The sequence below is a fragment of the Macaca fascicularis genome, chromosome 6 (genome assembly GCF_037993035.2).
Source record: "Macaca fascicularis isolate 582-1 chromosome 6, T2T-MFA8v1.1".
Lineage (NCBI taxonomy): Eukaryota > Metazoa > Chordata > Mammalia > Primates > Cercopithecidae > Macaca > Macaca fascicularis.
In genome coordinates, this window is record NC_088380.1 from 138,406,194 (window position 1) to 138,421,176 (window position 14,983).

At 38.1% G+C, this 14,983-nt stretch overlaps 1 protein-coding gene across 1 annotated transcript in view; it reads right to left on the reverse strand.

Moving 5' to 3' along the window:
- MEIKIN (meiotic kinetochore factor) overlaps window positions 1-14,983 on the reverse strand; it is a 126,994-nt gene that overhangs the window by 46,885 nt on the left and 65,126 nt on the right. The gene's annotated exons all lie outside the window — the stretch shown is intronic.

The window sequence follows — 14,983 nt, forward strand, 5'->3', positions numbered from 1 at the left end:
GTTCTTAGAGGAAAGGCTTTTAACTTTTCCCCCTTCAGTCTGATGTTAGCTGTGGGTTTTGTCATATATTGCCTTTATTATTTTAAGGTATGTTCTTTCTATGCCTAGTTTGCTAAGAGTTTTTCTCATGAAGGGATGTTCAATTTTATCAAATGCTTTTTCTGCATCTATAAAAATAATCATAAAGTTTTTGTTCTTGGTTCTGTTGATGCGATGTATCAAATTTACTGATTTGCACAGGTTAAACCATTCTTGCATCCCTGGTATAAAACCCACTTAATCAAAGTGTTTTCTCTTTTTGATGTGCTGTTGGATTTAGTTTGCTAGTATTTTGTTGAGGATTTTTGTGTCTATGTTCATCATGCCTGCAGTTTTCTCTGTGCTGTTGTTGTGTTTCTTGTCTAGTTTTGGAATCAGGGTAATGCTAACCTCAAAGAATGAATTAGGGAGGATTCCCTCCTCTTCAACTTTTTTAAATAGTATGAGTAAGATTGGTACTAGTTTTTCTTTATATGTTTGGTAGAATTTGGCAGTGAATCCATCTGATCCTGGGCTTTTCTTTATTGGGAGACTTTTTATTATTGATTCAATCTCACTACTTATTACTGGTCTGTTCAGGTTTTCTATTTCTTCCTCATTCAATCTTGGTATGTTGTACGTTTCCAGGAGTTTACCCATTTCTGTAAGTTTTCTAGTTAGTATATAGTTATTCATAAAAGTCTTGGCTAATGTTTTCTAATTCTGTGGTATCAGTAGTAATGTCTCCTTTTTCATTCCTGATTTTGTTTATTGGGGTCTCCTCTCTTCTTTCCTTGGTTAATCTAGCTAGTGATTTATAAATTTTATCTTTTTGAACAACAAACTTTTCATTTCATTGATACTTTGTATTTTTTTAGTCTCTATTTCGTTTCTTTCTGCTCTAATCATTATTATTTCCTTCTGCTAATTTTGGGTTTTGTTTGTTCTTGCTTCTCTAATTCCTTAAAGTGCATAATTAAATTCTTTATTGGAAATCATTCTACTTTTTTTTCTTACATAACATTAAATTTACATACGCACATACTACTTTTTTGATGTAGGTATTTATTCCTGTAAAGTTCCCTCTAAGCACTGCTTTTATGATATTCCATATGTTTTGGTGTTTTGTGTTTCAATTTTTATTTATTTCAAGAATTTTATTTTTAAGAGACAAGATCTTACTTTGTCACCCAGGCTAGAGTGCAGTGGCACTATTGTAGCTTGCTGCAGTCTCAAACTTTTGGGTTCAAGTGATCCTCCCGCCTCAGATTCCTGAGTAGTTAGGACTACAGTCATGCACCACCATGCCTGGCTAATTTTTAAATTTTTTAGGAGACAACGGGGTTTCAGTATGTTGCCCACGCTGGTCTCAAACTCCTGGCCTCAAGTGATCCTCCCACTACAGCCTCCCAAAGTGCTGGGATTACAAGCATGAGCCACTGTTCCTGTCCTTATTTCAAGAATTTTTTTATTTCCATCTTAATTTCTTCATTGATCCAATGACCATTCAGAGGCATCTTGCTAAGTTTTCAAGTATTGTATAGTTTCCAAACTTCCTTTTGGTATTGATTTCTAATTTTATTCCATTGTGGCCTGAGAAGATACTCAAAACGATCTCAATTTTTTCAAGTTTGTTGAGACTTGTTTTGTGGCCTAACATATGATCTATCCTGGAGAATGTCCCATGTGTAAATGAGAAGAATGTTAATATGTATTCTGCAGTTGTTGGCTAAAAGGTTCTGTTATGTCTGTGAGGTCCATTTGGTCTAAAGTCCAGTTTAAATCCAACATTTATGTGTTGATTTTCTGTCTAGATGATCTGTTGAGTGCTGAGTGAGTAGGGTATTGAAGTCTCCCCCATTACTGTATTGGATTCTATCTCTCTTTAGATCTAGCAATATTTGCTTTATACATCTGAGTGCAGTACTGTTGGGTGCATATGTATTTAGTATTGTTATACTCTCTTCTAGATTGATCCTTTTATCATTATATAATGACCTTTGTCTTTTTTTTTTTTTTTCCTGTTTTTGACTTAAAGTCTCTTTTAGCTAAGTATAACTACTCCTGCTCAGTTTTGGTTTCTGCTTACATGGAATATCTTTTTCCATCTGATATAGTTTGGCTCTGTGTCCCTACCCAAATCCCATCTTGTAGCTTCCATAATTCTCACATGTTATGGGAGGGACCCACTGGGAGATAACTGAATCATGGGGTAGGTCTTTCCCATGCCGTTCTTGTGATAGTGAATACATCTCATGAGATCTGATGGTTTTAAAAATGAAAGTTTGCCTGCACAAGCTCTCTCTGCCTGCCACCATCTATGTAAGATGTGACTTGCTCCTCCTCGCCTTTTGCCATGATTGTGAGGCCTCCCCAGTCATGTGGAACTGTAAGTCCATTAAAACTTTTCTTCTTCCTAATCTCAGGTATGTTTTTATCAGCAACGTGAAAATTGATTAATTCACCATTCCTTTACTTTGAGTCTCTATTTTTCTTTACAGATAAAGTGCATTTCTTGTAGGCAGCATATAGTTGAATCATGCTTTTTTAATCATTTAGCCAGTCTATATCTTTTAAGTAGAGAATTCAATCCATTTACATTCAGGTTTATTATTGATATGTAATGCTTTCTTCCTGTTACATTCTTAATTGTTTTCTTATTGTTCTGTATACTCTTTGTTCCTTTCTTTTTCTCTTGTTTGTCATTGTGTTTTGGTGGTTTTCTGTAGTGGAATCATTTGAGTCCTTTCTCCTCCTCCTTTGTGTGATTGCTTTACTTCGGAGTTTTATAGTTTCATGTGTTTTCATGATAATAACTATCATCATTTCACTCCCAGTTGTAGGACTCCCTTGAGTTTAGTAGTAATGAATTCTCTTGGCATTTGATTGTCTGGGAAATACTTTATTTCTCCTTCATCGATGAAGAACAATTTTGCTGTATATAGTATCCTTGGCTGGCAGATTTGTTCTTTCAGCACTTTGAATATATCATATCATTCTTTCCTGGCCTGTAAGGCTTCTGCTGAGAGAGTCTGCTGTTAGTCTAATGGGGTTTCCTTTATAACTAGATACTTTTCTCCTGCTGCTTTTAGAATTCTCTGTCTTTCACTTAGACACTTGGATTACAATATGCCATGGAGAAGACATTTTTATGTTGTATCTGTTTGGGAAATCACTGAGCCTCCTGTATCTGGATGCCTAAATCTCTTGTTAGACTTGGGAATTTTTCATCTATTATTTCATTAAATAGGTTTGCAAACCTGCAGGGGCCTTTGAAAACAGTATGCTAAGAATAGATAGGGCTCAAGGACAGTATCTCCAATTGAACTTTTAATGAACTCCCGTAGGCGCCAAGAAGGCGGGCAGATAAGGAAGAGCATAGAAACAAGGAACTGAGTAGAAGGTTACATCTGGGAAAAGAAAGTTTGTTTTGCATTGCATTCTTTCTGCTGACGTGGGGTTTATGGGGTATAAATAAAGTGAGGCGGAGGCTCTGAGTGCGGCCGCCATGTTCTCTGTGTGTCTTTGTCTTTTGTGTGTTCTTTCATTCTCCACCACCCCCGGCACGGACCCCAACAAGTGGTGCAGCGAGCAGGGTAGCACGGGTGAGTAGGGGAGAACAAGAAGGGGAACCCCCTAGGGGCGGGTAAGGCCTGGATATTGTTAAGGGGAACCTTCTTAAGCTTTCATTATGGGAATTCCATCTCTCTGGCCTCAGAATATTTATGCCTGTTTCAAGGACTGTTGCTGTCTATAGGAGTAGAAGTGAAAGAAAAAGACTTTGAAGTGATTGTTTGCCCATGTTGAACAACATTGTTACTGGTTTCAGTATCAGACTAAAGTGCAGCTGAATCGCAGAGAATGGTTACAGGTAGTAAAAGCTCTGCTTAGAGCTCTCCAGTTAGGGGATATTATGCCTCTAAAATTGTGGACCTTGTGTAACTCTATCACTCAGACATTAGAGTTACTTGAGACTGATTCAGAGTGTGGTGATGTAGCCACAGGAGGAAAGGTATCTGAGGATTTGGAAAAAAAATAAATCTGAAATGGAGCCCATTTGTGCCAGGATAACAGAGGACGGGGTGGGGGTAGCAAAAGGGGGAGAAGAGAAAAAGCCAGCTTTTCCTTCTTCTAAGGGAAATTCTGACATGCAGTGTATTATGGAAATGCTTCAACAAATATTACAGATATATTCTTCTAATTCACCTTTGCGAGCTTTCCCTGTTTCTTTTTCTTCTGCCCTGTTAAAAAAGGATTTTCCAGAGCCTCCAACCCCCAGGCTTCCTTATCTTTACCTTTGTTTGGCAAAGTTGAAGCCCTGTTCACATCAGACATACTTTAAATTTATACTAAACACCTGTTTAATATGTCAAAACCAGTGTATATGTATATCTTATTGTTTGTTAAAATATTATGAGTATTTCAATAGTCAATAAATAAGCACATTAATATTAACTATTAATATTAATATAGTATTAATAACCCCAGCTAGGAAATTGTTATGTTATAGGGGTGCATAGGTTCCACCAATTTACACTCCAAACAGAAGTTGACTATTCAAGTTGCTTAACACATTAACTACCTCTTGATATTTTCTGTGTTTTTAAATTTTAACCATTGTATTGTGTATGTAATGATTCTCAATTTGGTATTAATATACATATTTCCTAGTGAGTAATGATGTTAGACATATAGGTTTATTGTCATTTCTTTGTTCTGCTACTTTTGGTTGGGTTATTTGCCTTTTCCTATTAATATGTTGGGATTCTTTATATTTGAGGATATGAGTATTATTATATATTATATATACTTTTAATTAAAAAAAAATTTTTTTAAGGAGCTGGATCTGTTTCTAATTATTTGTGCTTCTTTTGCTCCTAATGCTCAGTTTTCAAATGGTGGCAATAATGTCCAATTTAATGCCTTACAAATTAAATTTTTAAAAGAAATAAAAGCTGCCATTTCTAACTATGGACCCCATCCTTGGTCTTCTTGATATTTTTTCATCAAAAAATTTGATAATTCCTATAGACTAAAAGACTTTGGGAAAGGCTTTTCTTAATCGTTCTCAGTGGTTATAATTGCACAACTGGTAAATGGACAAGACACATGTACAGGCTAAAAAAAATGTTATGTGTGATCCCCCAGGACCCACTGAGAAACAACTCACAGGCACGGGCCAATATGCTACTCTTAATGCTCAGGCTGGTCTAAATGATGTTGCCTTTACTCAAATCAAGACTTTGTTTTTAAGGGCCTAAAATAAGGTAAAAATAACAGGAAAATCTTCCCTTTCCTCTGTGAAGATTTTACAGGGCACAAATAAACCCTATCCAGATTTTGTAACCCATCTTTCCTCACCTCCCTCGGTGATAGTCCCCGCTGACAATTTAAAGGTTTGGTATCCTAATAAAAAAGGTAAGTATGTTCAAGGACAAGTTTTAAAACAGAGACGGGACTATACTCTTGTCCTTACAGGGAGCGGACCTGAGTGGTTTCCTACAAAATAATTGAAACCCTGTTAAAAAAAAAACTAAATTCAACATACATTTCTTCCTTTGTTAGATGTGCCTCGGCGGGGGACTTATTTCTCTTACTGAGGCTTTGTATAAATATTGGACTTATATTCCCTTTCCACCCTTGTATCAAAAAGTCGCCTGGGAGAAGGCGGAAATTAAGGTTTTCACCAATGACATTACTTAGATGCCATCCCCCTATATAGACAAAAACAACATAAAACGGAAACAAAAATTATAATCAACACATACCAATTTAAAGTAAAAGGACTTCCAATATGTATGAAAAATAGTCTTCATTGTCTCCAAAAATCACATAAAGCCTGGGCTGTTCACTATAATCATAGTCATGTGACTACTAAAACTGTTATTATTGTAACTAGAAGCTTTTAATATAATCATACTGTATATAGTAATAAAACTATTCCTAGTTCTTTACTTTTTTGTCCTATTCTAAAGGTTTCTCCTAATATTAAGGTACTGGAGTGACAACAATGTCGGGAAACTAAACCCCGGATTTTATTAAAATACAATAAAATGTAAATAACTAATTGGAGTGTACACGGCAATTTTCAAATAAAATTTAGTCACATACCTTTAAAATAACACTGGGTAAATAAAAGTATTGCCACTAACAATAATAAAACCTTGGTACGGCGTAAAGGAGGCCTAAAGTACAGAGTCATCTTTGGAAGTTGTTAGCTACAGGCGATGCCATTAACACTTTTGTGGGAAATATGTCCCTTAATCTTTCTAACCCAAATAACTCCTTTCATATTCAGTTATATCAAAATACCTCCTAATATATTATTGCTTGTGTCCGTAAGCCCTACCTATTATTAGCGGGAAATTTAACATGTAATAATAATACGGAAATTGTTAATTGTACAGATACGTATACATTTTTGTCTTGCCTCAATCATTCTTGGTGGCAAAACTTTACTGGGGATATTTATATCCTCAGGGCTCGTAAGAAAATTTGGCTACCTGTTAACCTTACATGACCATGGGGGGCATCACCTCTTGAAACTTATACTTGGACTTCTCTCCAGCGAACCCGCCGTGCCCTTGGACTTATAATTGCCTCGGTGATAAGCCTTGTCACCATCGTCTCCACTACGGCCATAGCAGGGCTCACTCTACATCAAAGTATACAAAATACTAAATTTGTACAACAATGGCACAAACAATCTCACCGGTTATGACTTCAACAACAAAACATTAACTCTCAACTTACTAAAAAATTAGACAACATAGAGCAAACATTGACATGGCTTAAAAATCAGCTCACTGTACTCAGTACTCAAATAACATTACAATGTAATTGGAACTCCACTCAATTTTGTGTAATGCCTGTGCCTTTTAACATCTCTCAAAATTGGACCGTAATCCGAAAATTATTAGTAGGCCATAAAAATATTAGTTTGGACATCCAAAAGCTCACTCAAAACATTTCCAAAACATTTCAACAACAATTACATGTGTTGTCCGGAACCGTAACCCTACAAAAACTGGGTCAGCGCCTTACTGCCTTTAACCCATAAACCCAGATAAAAACATGGATTTCTACAATCTCTGGAAGTATATTACTTTGGACACTTGAATTGGGTCTACTTCTTTTGGTAATTCGATGCTCCCTCCGTCGCCTCCAAAAACAAAAAAAAACCACAGAAACAAATATGGGTTACCTTTTTAGGATTAAGGCAAAACAAAAACAAAAAGGGGGAAATGCAGGGGCCTTTGAAAACAGTATGCTAAGAATAGATAGGGCTCAAGGACAGTATCTCCAATTGAACTTTTAATGAACTCCCGTAGGCGCCAAGAAGGCGGGCAGATAAGGAAGAGCATAGAAACAAGGAACTGAGTAGAAGGTTACATCTGGGAAAAGAAAGTTTGTTTTACATTACATTCTTTCTGCTAACGTGGGGTTTATGGGGTATAAATAAAGTGAGGTGGAGGCTCTAAGTGCGGCCGCCATGTTCTCTGTGTGTCTTTGTCTTTTGTGTGTTCTTTCATTATCCACCACCCCCGGCATGGACCCCAACACAAACCCTTTCATTTTCTCTTTGCCCTCAGGGATATCAATATTTCAAATATTTGGCCACTTGATAATGTTCCATAGTCACAAAGGCATTGCTCATCCTTGCTAATTTTTTCTTTATTTTTGCCTAACTGGGTTATGTCAAAATAACTGTCTTCAAGTTCTGAGATTCTTTCCTTTGTTTGACTTAGTCTGTTGTTGAATCTTTTGAGTGTATTTTGTATTTCATTCAATGAAACCTTCAGTTCCAGAATTTCTGTTTGGTTCTTTTTTAAATAATATCCATCTCTTCGGTAAATTTCTCATTTGTATCCTGAATTTTTTTTCTGATTTCTTTGTATTGATTTTTGGAATTCTCTTGCATCTCACCAGACTTCTTTAGTATCAAAATTCAAAATTTGGAATTCTTTTTCCTGGGATTTTGTGATTTTCTTTTTCTTTTTTTTTTTTTTTTTAGACAGAGTCTTGCTCTGATGCCCAGCCTGCAGTGCAGTGGCACAATCTCTGCTCACTGCAAGCTCTGTCTACTGGGTTCATGCCATTCTCCTGCATCAGCCTCCTGAGTAGCTGGGACTACAGACACCTGCCACCACGCCTGGCTAATTTTTTGTATTTTTAGTAGAGATGGGGTTTCACCATGTTAGCCAGGATAGTCTCGCTCTCCTGACCTTGTGACCCGCCTGCCTCAGCCTCCCAAAGTGCTAGGATTACAGGCATGAGCCACTGTGCCCAGCCATGAATTTCTTTTGCATTAGGATCTGTTGCTGGAGAAATTATTGTGTACCTTTGCAGGTTCATATTTCCTTGCTGTTTCATGTTTCCTGTGTCCTTACATTAATATCCATGCATCTGGTGTCACAGCTGCTTTTTCCAATTTTTTTGAATTTGCTTTCATCAGGGGCACATTTTTCTGAAGATGTGTATATGGTGTTGGTAGGCTAGAGCACATTTGCTCTGATTCTGGGCATATGCAGTATTATTGTCTTTGTATGATTTCTTTGGCTGTAAACAGCATCAGTGGTATCTGTGATTTCCTTGGTGGCTTAGCATGTGGTTGTTAGTGGAGACTATGATGAAGTTTTTCTGGGTTCTGGGATGCCAAGTAGACTGGTCTTCAGGTCTCAATGGTGGCAGTGGTATGTTAAGCATGCCTGTCCTTGGGCCCCAAGGCAGCATACCCTGGCATTGGTGTTAGTGGATCCAGGTAGCCAATTATTGGGCCTCTAGGTGGCTTGCTTGTATGCCAGGAATGGCAGCAGTAGGCTGTGTAGGTGGGTGAATTCTAGAGTCCTTGTGGAGTGTGCATGGCATGGTCAATGGCAGTAGCAGTGATAGGAAAATCCACTGGAACTCAGTCAACTGTGTTGGTGTTGGCATGGCTACAATGGGTTGGGCAGGCCGGTTTCCAGATCTGTAAGTGGCACATGCTTGGTGAATGCCAGCTGTAGTGGTAGTGGCAGGTTGATTGGACCTGATCTCAGACCCTGGGAAGAGTGCTTAGGTGCAACCAATGGTGTACTGGGCTGGGTGATCCTCAGACCTCTGGATAGCATCCTTGGGTACTAGGGGAGGTAGACCCAAGCTAGGTTGTGCCCTTAGGCCTCCTCATGGTGTGTAAAGATGCTGGCTGTGGCATGCAGAGGCAGAATGACCCTGTGGCCATTGGCAGAATGCTCAGGTGGAGACAGCAGCAGCTGTGCTGTGGCCCTGCAACTGGGAAGAGTGGAGTTGCTTCCCCTGGGAATAGCCATAGGCAGGAAACTGAAAGGGATGGGCTTCATCTGAGCCTTGGCCTAGAGCAGGCAGTGGAATTTGTCTTTGGAGTGTGTGAGAATGCACAGTTGCCCCTCTGTGGGGTTGAGGGAATAGGACTGCTGTCTGTGGCTGCCTCTTCAGCCCCAGGAGGGAGGGAAGGTGAGAGAGTGGGGGAGAATTCATGGAACTGACAGTATGCATGGAAGCAGGAGAAGGACAGGTAATCATGAGGAAGTGAAGAAAAGAAAATGTAGAAAGGATTGGGAATATTTTTTATTGCTTTTGGCTAAAGAAGTGAAATTCAGGCCAAGTTCAATTAGATCTCTAGGCCATAGGGAATTCTAGTTGCCTATTGAGTTAAATTTAACTATCCTGTCTTCCTCCCTTCCTTCATTCCCATTAGTCCTCAACAATGACACAGTATATCTCATCTTAAAAGAAAAAGCTTCCTATAACCCTGCATATTCATCCAGTTACCATTATTTTTCTCTATTTCCCTTCAGAGTCAAGCTCTATAAATAATTGTTACTTCCTCACTTTCCATGGTCTTCAACCTATTCTAATCTGGTTTGCCTCTCTTTAGTCTGCTAAAATTTTTCCTACCAAAGTCACCAGTTTCCTTCATGATTCCAAATTCAACTGACTTTTTAAAAAAATTAATGAATTTTATATTTTAGGTCAGTTTTGGGTTCACAGCAAACTTGAGCAGAAAGTATAGACTTCTCATATATCCCCAGTCACCACACATGTAAAACCTCCCCTGCTATCAAGATCCTATACAATAGTGGTATATTTACTATAATCGACGAACCTACACTAACACATCATTATCTTAAAAGGCCACAGTTTACCTTAGGGTTGGGTTCACTCTTGGTGTTGTATATTCTGTGGGTTTTGACAAACGTATAATGAGATGTACCCACCATTCTAATATCACACAAAGTAGTTTCCCAGTCTTAAAATTCCTCTGTAATTTGCCTATTCATTCATTCCTTCCTCCTAACCTCTAGCAACCACCAATCTTATTATTGTCAACATAGTTTTGCTTTTCCAGAACATCATATAGTTGGAATCACACAGTATGTAGCCTTTTTAAAGTCACATCTTTCACTTAGTAATATGAATTTAAGTTTCCTCCATGTCTTTTAATTGCTGGATACCTAATTCCTTTTTAGTGCTAAATAATATTCCATTGTTTGGATATACCACAGTTTATTTATGCATTCACCTACTGAAGAACATTTTCATTGCTTCCAAGTTTTGGCAATTATGAATGCAGTTGCTATAAATGTTCAGGTGCATTTTTTGTGTGGATATAATTTTTCAATTCATTTGCACAAACACTAAGGAATGTAATTGCTGGATCATATATAGGAGTATGTTTAGTTTTTAAAAATCACCAAACCATTTTCCAAAGTGACTGTATCATGTTGCATTCTCAGCAGCAAAGAATGAGATTTCCTGTTGCTTCACATCCTCACCAGCATTTGGTGTTGTCCGTGTTTTGGATTTTGACCATTCTAATAGATGTGTAATAATAACTCACTGTTGCTGTTTTTGGTTTTTTTGAAACAGAGTCTCACTCTGTTGCCCAGGCTGGAGTGCAGTGGCATGATCACAGCTCACTGCAGCCTCGACCTCCCAAGTTCAAGTGATCCTCCTACCTTCACTTCCAGAGTAGTTATGACTACAGGCCTGCACCACCATGCCAGGCTAATTTTTTTTTTTTTTGGTATTTTTTGTAGAGACAGGGTTTTGCCATGTCGCCCAGGCTGGTCTTGAATCCTGGGCTCAAGCAATCCACTTGCCTCAGTCCCCCAAAATGTTGGGATTACAGCCATGAGTCACAGCACCCAGCCACTCACTGTTGTTTTAGTTTGCAATTGCAATTGCCTAATGACATAAGATGTTGAACAGCTTTTCATAAACTATTGCCATTTGTATATCTTCTTTTGTGAGGTGTCTGTTCAGGTCTTTGGCCCATTTTTCATTGGGTTTTCCTTTTTCTTATTCTTGAGGGTTTTTGCTTGATTGGGTTTTTTTGTTGTTGTTTTTGTTTTTTGAGATAGGATATCACTCTGTTACCCAGGCAGCAGTGTGCAGAGGTGTGGTCAGGGCTCACTGCAGCCTTAACCTCCCAGGCTTATGCGATCCTCCCATCTCAGCCTCCCGACAGGGATTCTGTCTCTACAAAAAAGTACAAAATGTTGCCCAGGCTTGTCTCAAATTCGTGGGCTCAAACGATCTGCCTGCCTTGGCCTCCCAAAGTGCCAGGATTACAGGCATGAGCCACTATGCCTGGCCCTTATTGTTGAGTTTTAAGGCTTGTCTATGTTGGTTGAAAATCTTTTATCAGATATGTCTTTTGCAAATACTGTCTCCCAATCTGTGGCTTGTTATCTCATTATCTTGACATTGTCCTTCATACAGCAGAAGTTTTTTTATTTTAATTAAGTCCAGGTTATCAATTATTTCTTTTATAATTGTGCCTTTGGTATTCTATCTAAAAAGTCATCACCATACTCAAGGTCACCTAGATTTTATCCTATGTTATTTTCTAGAAGTTTCATAGTTTTGCATTTTACATTTAGGTCTATGACCTATTTTGATTAATTCTTGTGAAGGGTATAAGGTCTGTGTCTAGGTTCATGTTTTTGCATTTGGGGGTCCAGTTATTCAAGCACCATTTGTAGAAAATACCAAGTTTTCTCCATTATATTGCCTTTGCTCCTTTGTCAAAGATCAGTTGACTATATTTTTATGGGTCTATTTCTGAGTTCTCTCTCCATTCTGTTCAATTGATCTGTTTGTTTATTCTTTTACCAAACCCACACTGTCTTGATCACTATAGCTTTACAGTAGTCTTAAACACAGGTAGTATCAGTCCTTTGACTTTTTCTCCTTCAATATTGAGTTGGCTATTCTGTATCTTTTCCCTCTCTATATAAACTTTAGAACCAGTTTGTCTGCTACATAGGTCCCCCAGCAGGTTAGGTTCTGGAAAAACACTTTCTCCTGAGGCCAGGCCTTCTTACAAAAAACAAAAACAAAAACAAAAAACTTGAATGTTCTAGCATTCTGTTTCAAATAGTTCCTTTCTCCTCCCACTGCTAGAAGCATGAGAGGATTTTACTCTAACATTTACTGTGAAGACCTGATGGTAGAGCTCCTGGAAGTAAAACTCACAAAAGTGGCAAGGGGACCACCTAGGACTCTCAGATTTGTCCATATTGAGCCTCCAGCAATTCATCAACACTGTTTAGGTTTTTCTATCCTGGCAATGGTTCCCATGGAGGTTTCTGTTCATGGGTTTCTGTTTTGGTAGGTTGTGATTCTCTGTATCCTCCTGTCTGTCTCTCTAATATTTGGTGCAGCAGTTTTCTCTATGACCTTACTTCTCTGACGGACCCAAGAAAAACTGGTGACTTTTCAGTTTGTTCAGCACTTTACTTGTTGTTAGGACAAAGTGACAACTTCTAAGATTCTTACATTGCTGCACTGGAAACTGGAAGTCCTATAATTGACTTTTAAATTCCTTCCTAACACAAGAAACAATAAATTCTTGAGATGGTGGATATCCCATTTACCCTGATTTGATTATTATGCATTGTGTGCCTCTATCAAAACATCACATGTACCCCATAAAGACATACAGCTATTATGTACTCATAATAATTAATATTTTAATGTAAATAATCAAAATAACATAGACATACAAAAAAAATTCTTTATAATACTGCACCTTCAAGCAGCACTCAACACTGTTGATCATTACCCCTTTTGTGGGTGACATGATTTCCTCTCTTGATTTCTATGATACTACATTCTGTTTCTTTTTCTCCTCTTTTCCACCACTCTTCCTTTTGTACCTGACTATGAAGTTTTCCAGGGATTGACCTGGGTCCACTTCTCTTCCTTACTCTATAGATACTATTTCCTAGGAGATTTCACCCGTTACCATAACTTTAAAAAAATTTATAATATAGTACATCTGTTCCCCTGACCTCCAGATTTATAGCCAATGGCCTTCTCAACATTTCCATCTTCATGCATCCTCAGAACTCCTGTCTTTCCTATCACAGTAATTAGCATCTTTATCCACTAAAGAAGCTCAAAACGGAAACCTAGAAGTCTTTCTTAACATTTCTTATTCCTTCATCATTTGTATCCAATCTATCAACTCTACAGGCAAAATTATCTTGAATACATGGGTATTTCTTGATCTCTCCTATCAAACACCCTAGTCAAAGCCACCACTATCTTTCACCAAAAATCTTTGTAACTTTGTAACTCCCTACTAATGGGTCTCCCTATTCACCCTCTTGCCCTTTTTCTATTTGTTCCCTAATTCCTTACAGTGACAATCTAGTGTAGTAGAAAGAGTATAGGCTTTAGATCTGGAAAGATCTGCCACAACCTCCTCAAAAAACTGGTGAAAATCTAAACCTCAGTTTTCTCAGCTATAAAATAAGTAAAAACAAATAAGCAAACAAACAAAAACTAACTACTAACCTGCCTGGAATGATATAAAGAAAATATATAATTAATGAAAAGTCACTCAAAAAGTAGCCCTTGCTACATACAAAATAAAGTCCAAAATTCTCCCCAGAGACCTCCAGATTCCAGCTGGGCATGATGGCTCACACCTGTAATCCCAACACTTTGGAAGGTTGAGGTGGGTGTATCGCTTGAGCCCAGGAGTTCAAGGCCAGCCTGAGCAACATGGTGAAACCCCGTCTCTACCAAAAATATGAAAATTAGCCATTTGTGGCAGTGTGTGCCTGTAGTTCCAGCTACTAGGTAGGCTAAGGCAAGAGAATCATTTGAGTCCGAGGAGGTCAAGGTTACAGTGAGTGGTGAGCGAGCCACTGCACTCCAGCCTGGGTGACAAGGCAAGAGCCTGTCTCAAAAAAAAAAAAAAAAAAAAAGATCCAGATTCCATGCCTAACATAATGATTCATAAGTAATCTTCAGCATTATTCAAAGAGAAGTTATAAAAAATGTAAAGTACACTGGTCTCCCCCATCACCCATCCACAGTTTTGTCTACCACAGTTTCAGTTACCTGTGGTCAACCACAATCCAAAATATAAGATGGAAAGTTCTAGAAATAAACAATTTGTAAGTTTTTAATTGCACACCATTCTGAGTAGCATGAAGAAATTGTGTGCCATCCCACTCAGTCCAGTCCACTCCAGGATCAATCATCCCTTTATCCAGCATATCCATGATAGACATACTACCCTCTCATTAGTTACTCAGTAGCTGTCTCAGTTATCAGATCAAAAACATGTAGTATACATAGGGTTCAGTACTATCCACATCCACTGGGGGTCTTGGGATGTATCCCTCACAGATAAGGGGGGACTACTATACATTTTCATTCTCTTTCATTAAACTGATATACAGTATATTCTTATTTATAAGCTGCATAGCTTTTTCACAAAATTGAATAATCTGTTTGATAAACTTCCAAAATGCTTTTAATTATTGATTTAAATAGCTGAAAAAGAATTCCTATAAAAGTATTGGTTGGCCAGGCACAGTGGCTCACACCTGTAATCCCAACACTTTGGGAGGCCGAGGCAGGCAGATCATGAGGTCAGGAGATCGAGACCATCCTGGCTAACACAGTGAAACCCTGTCTCTACTAA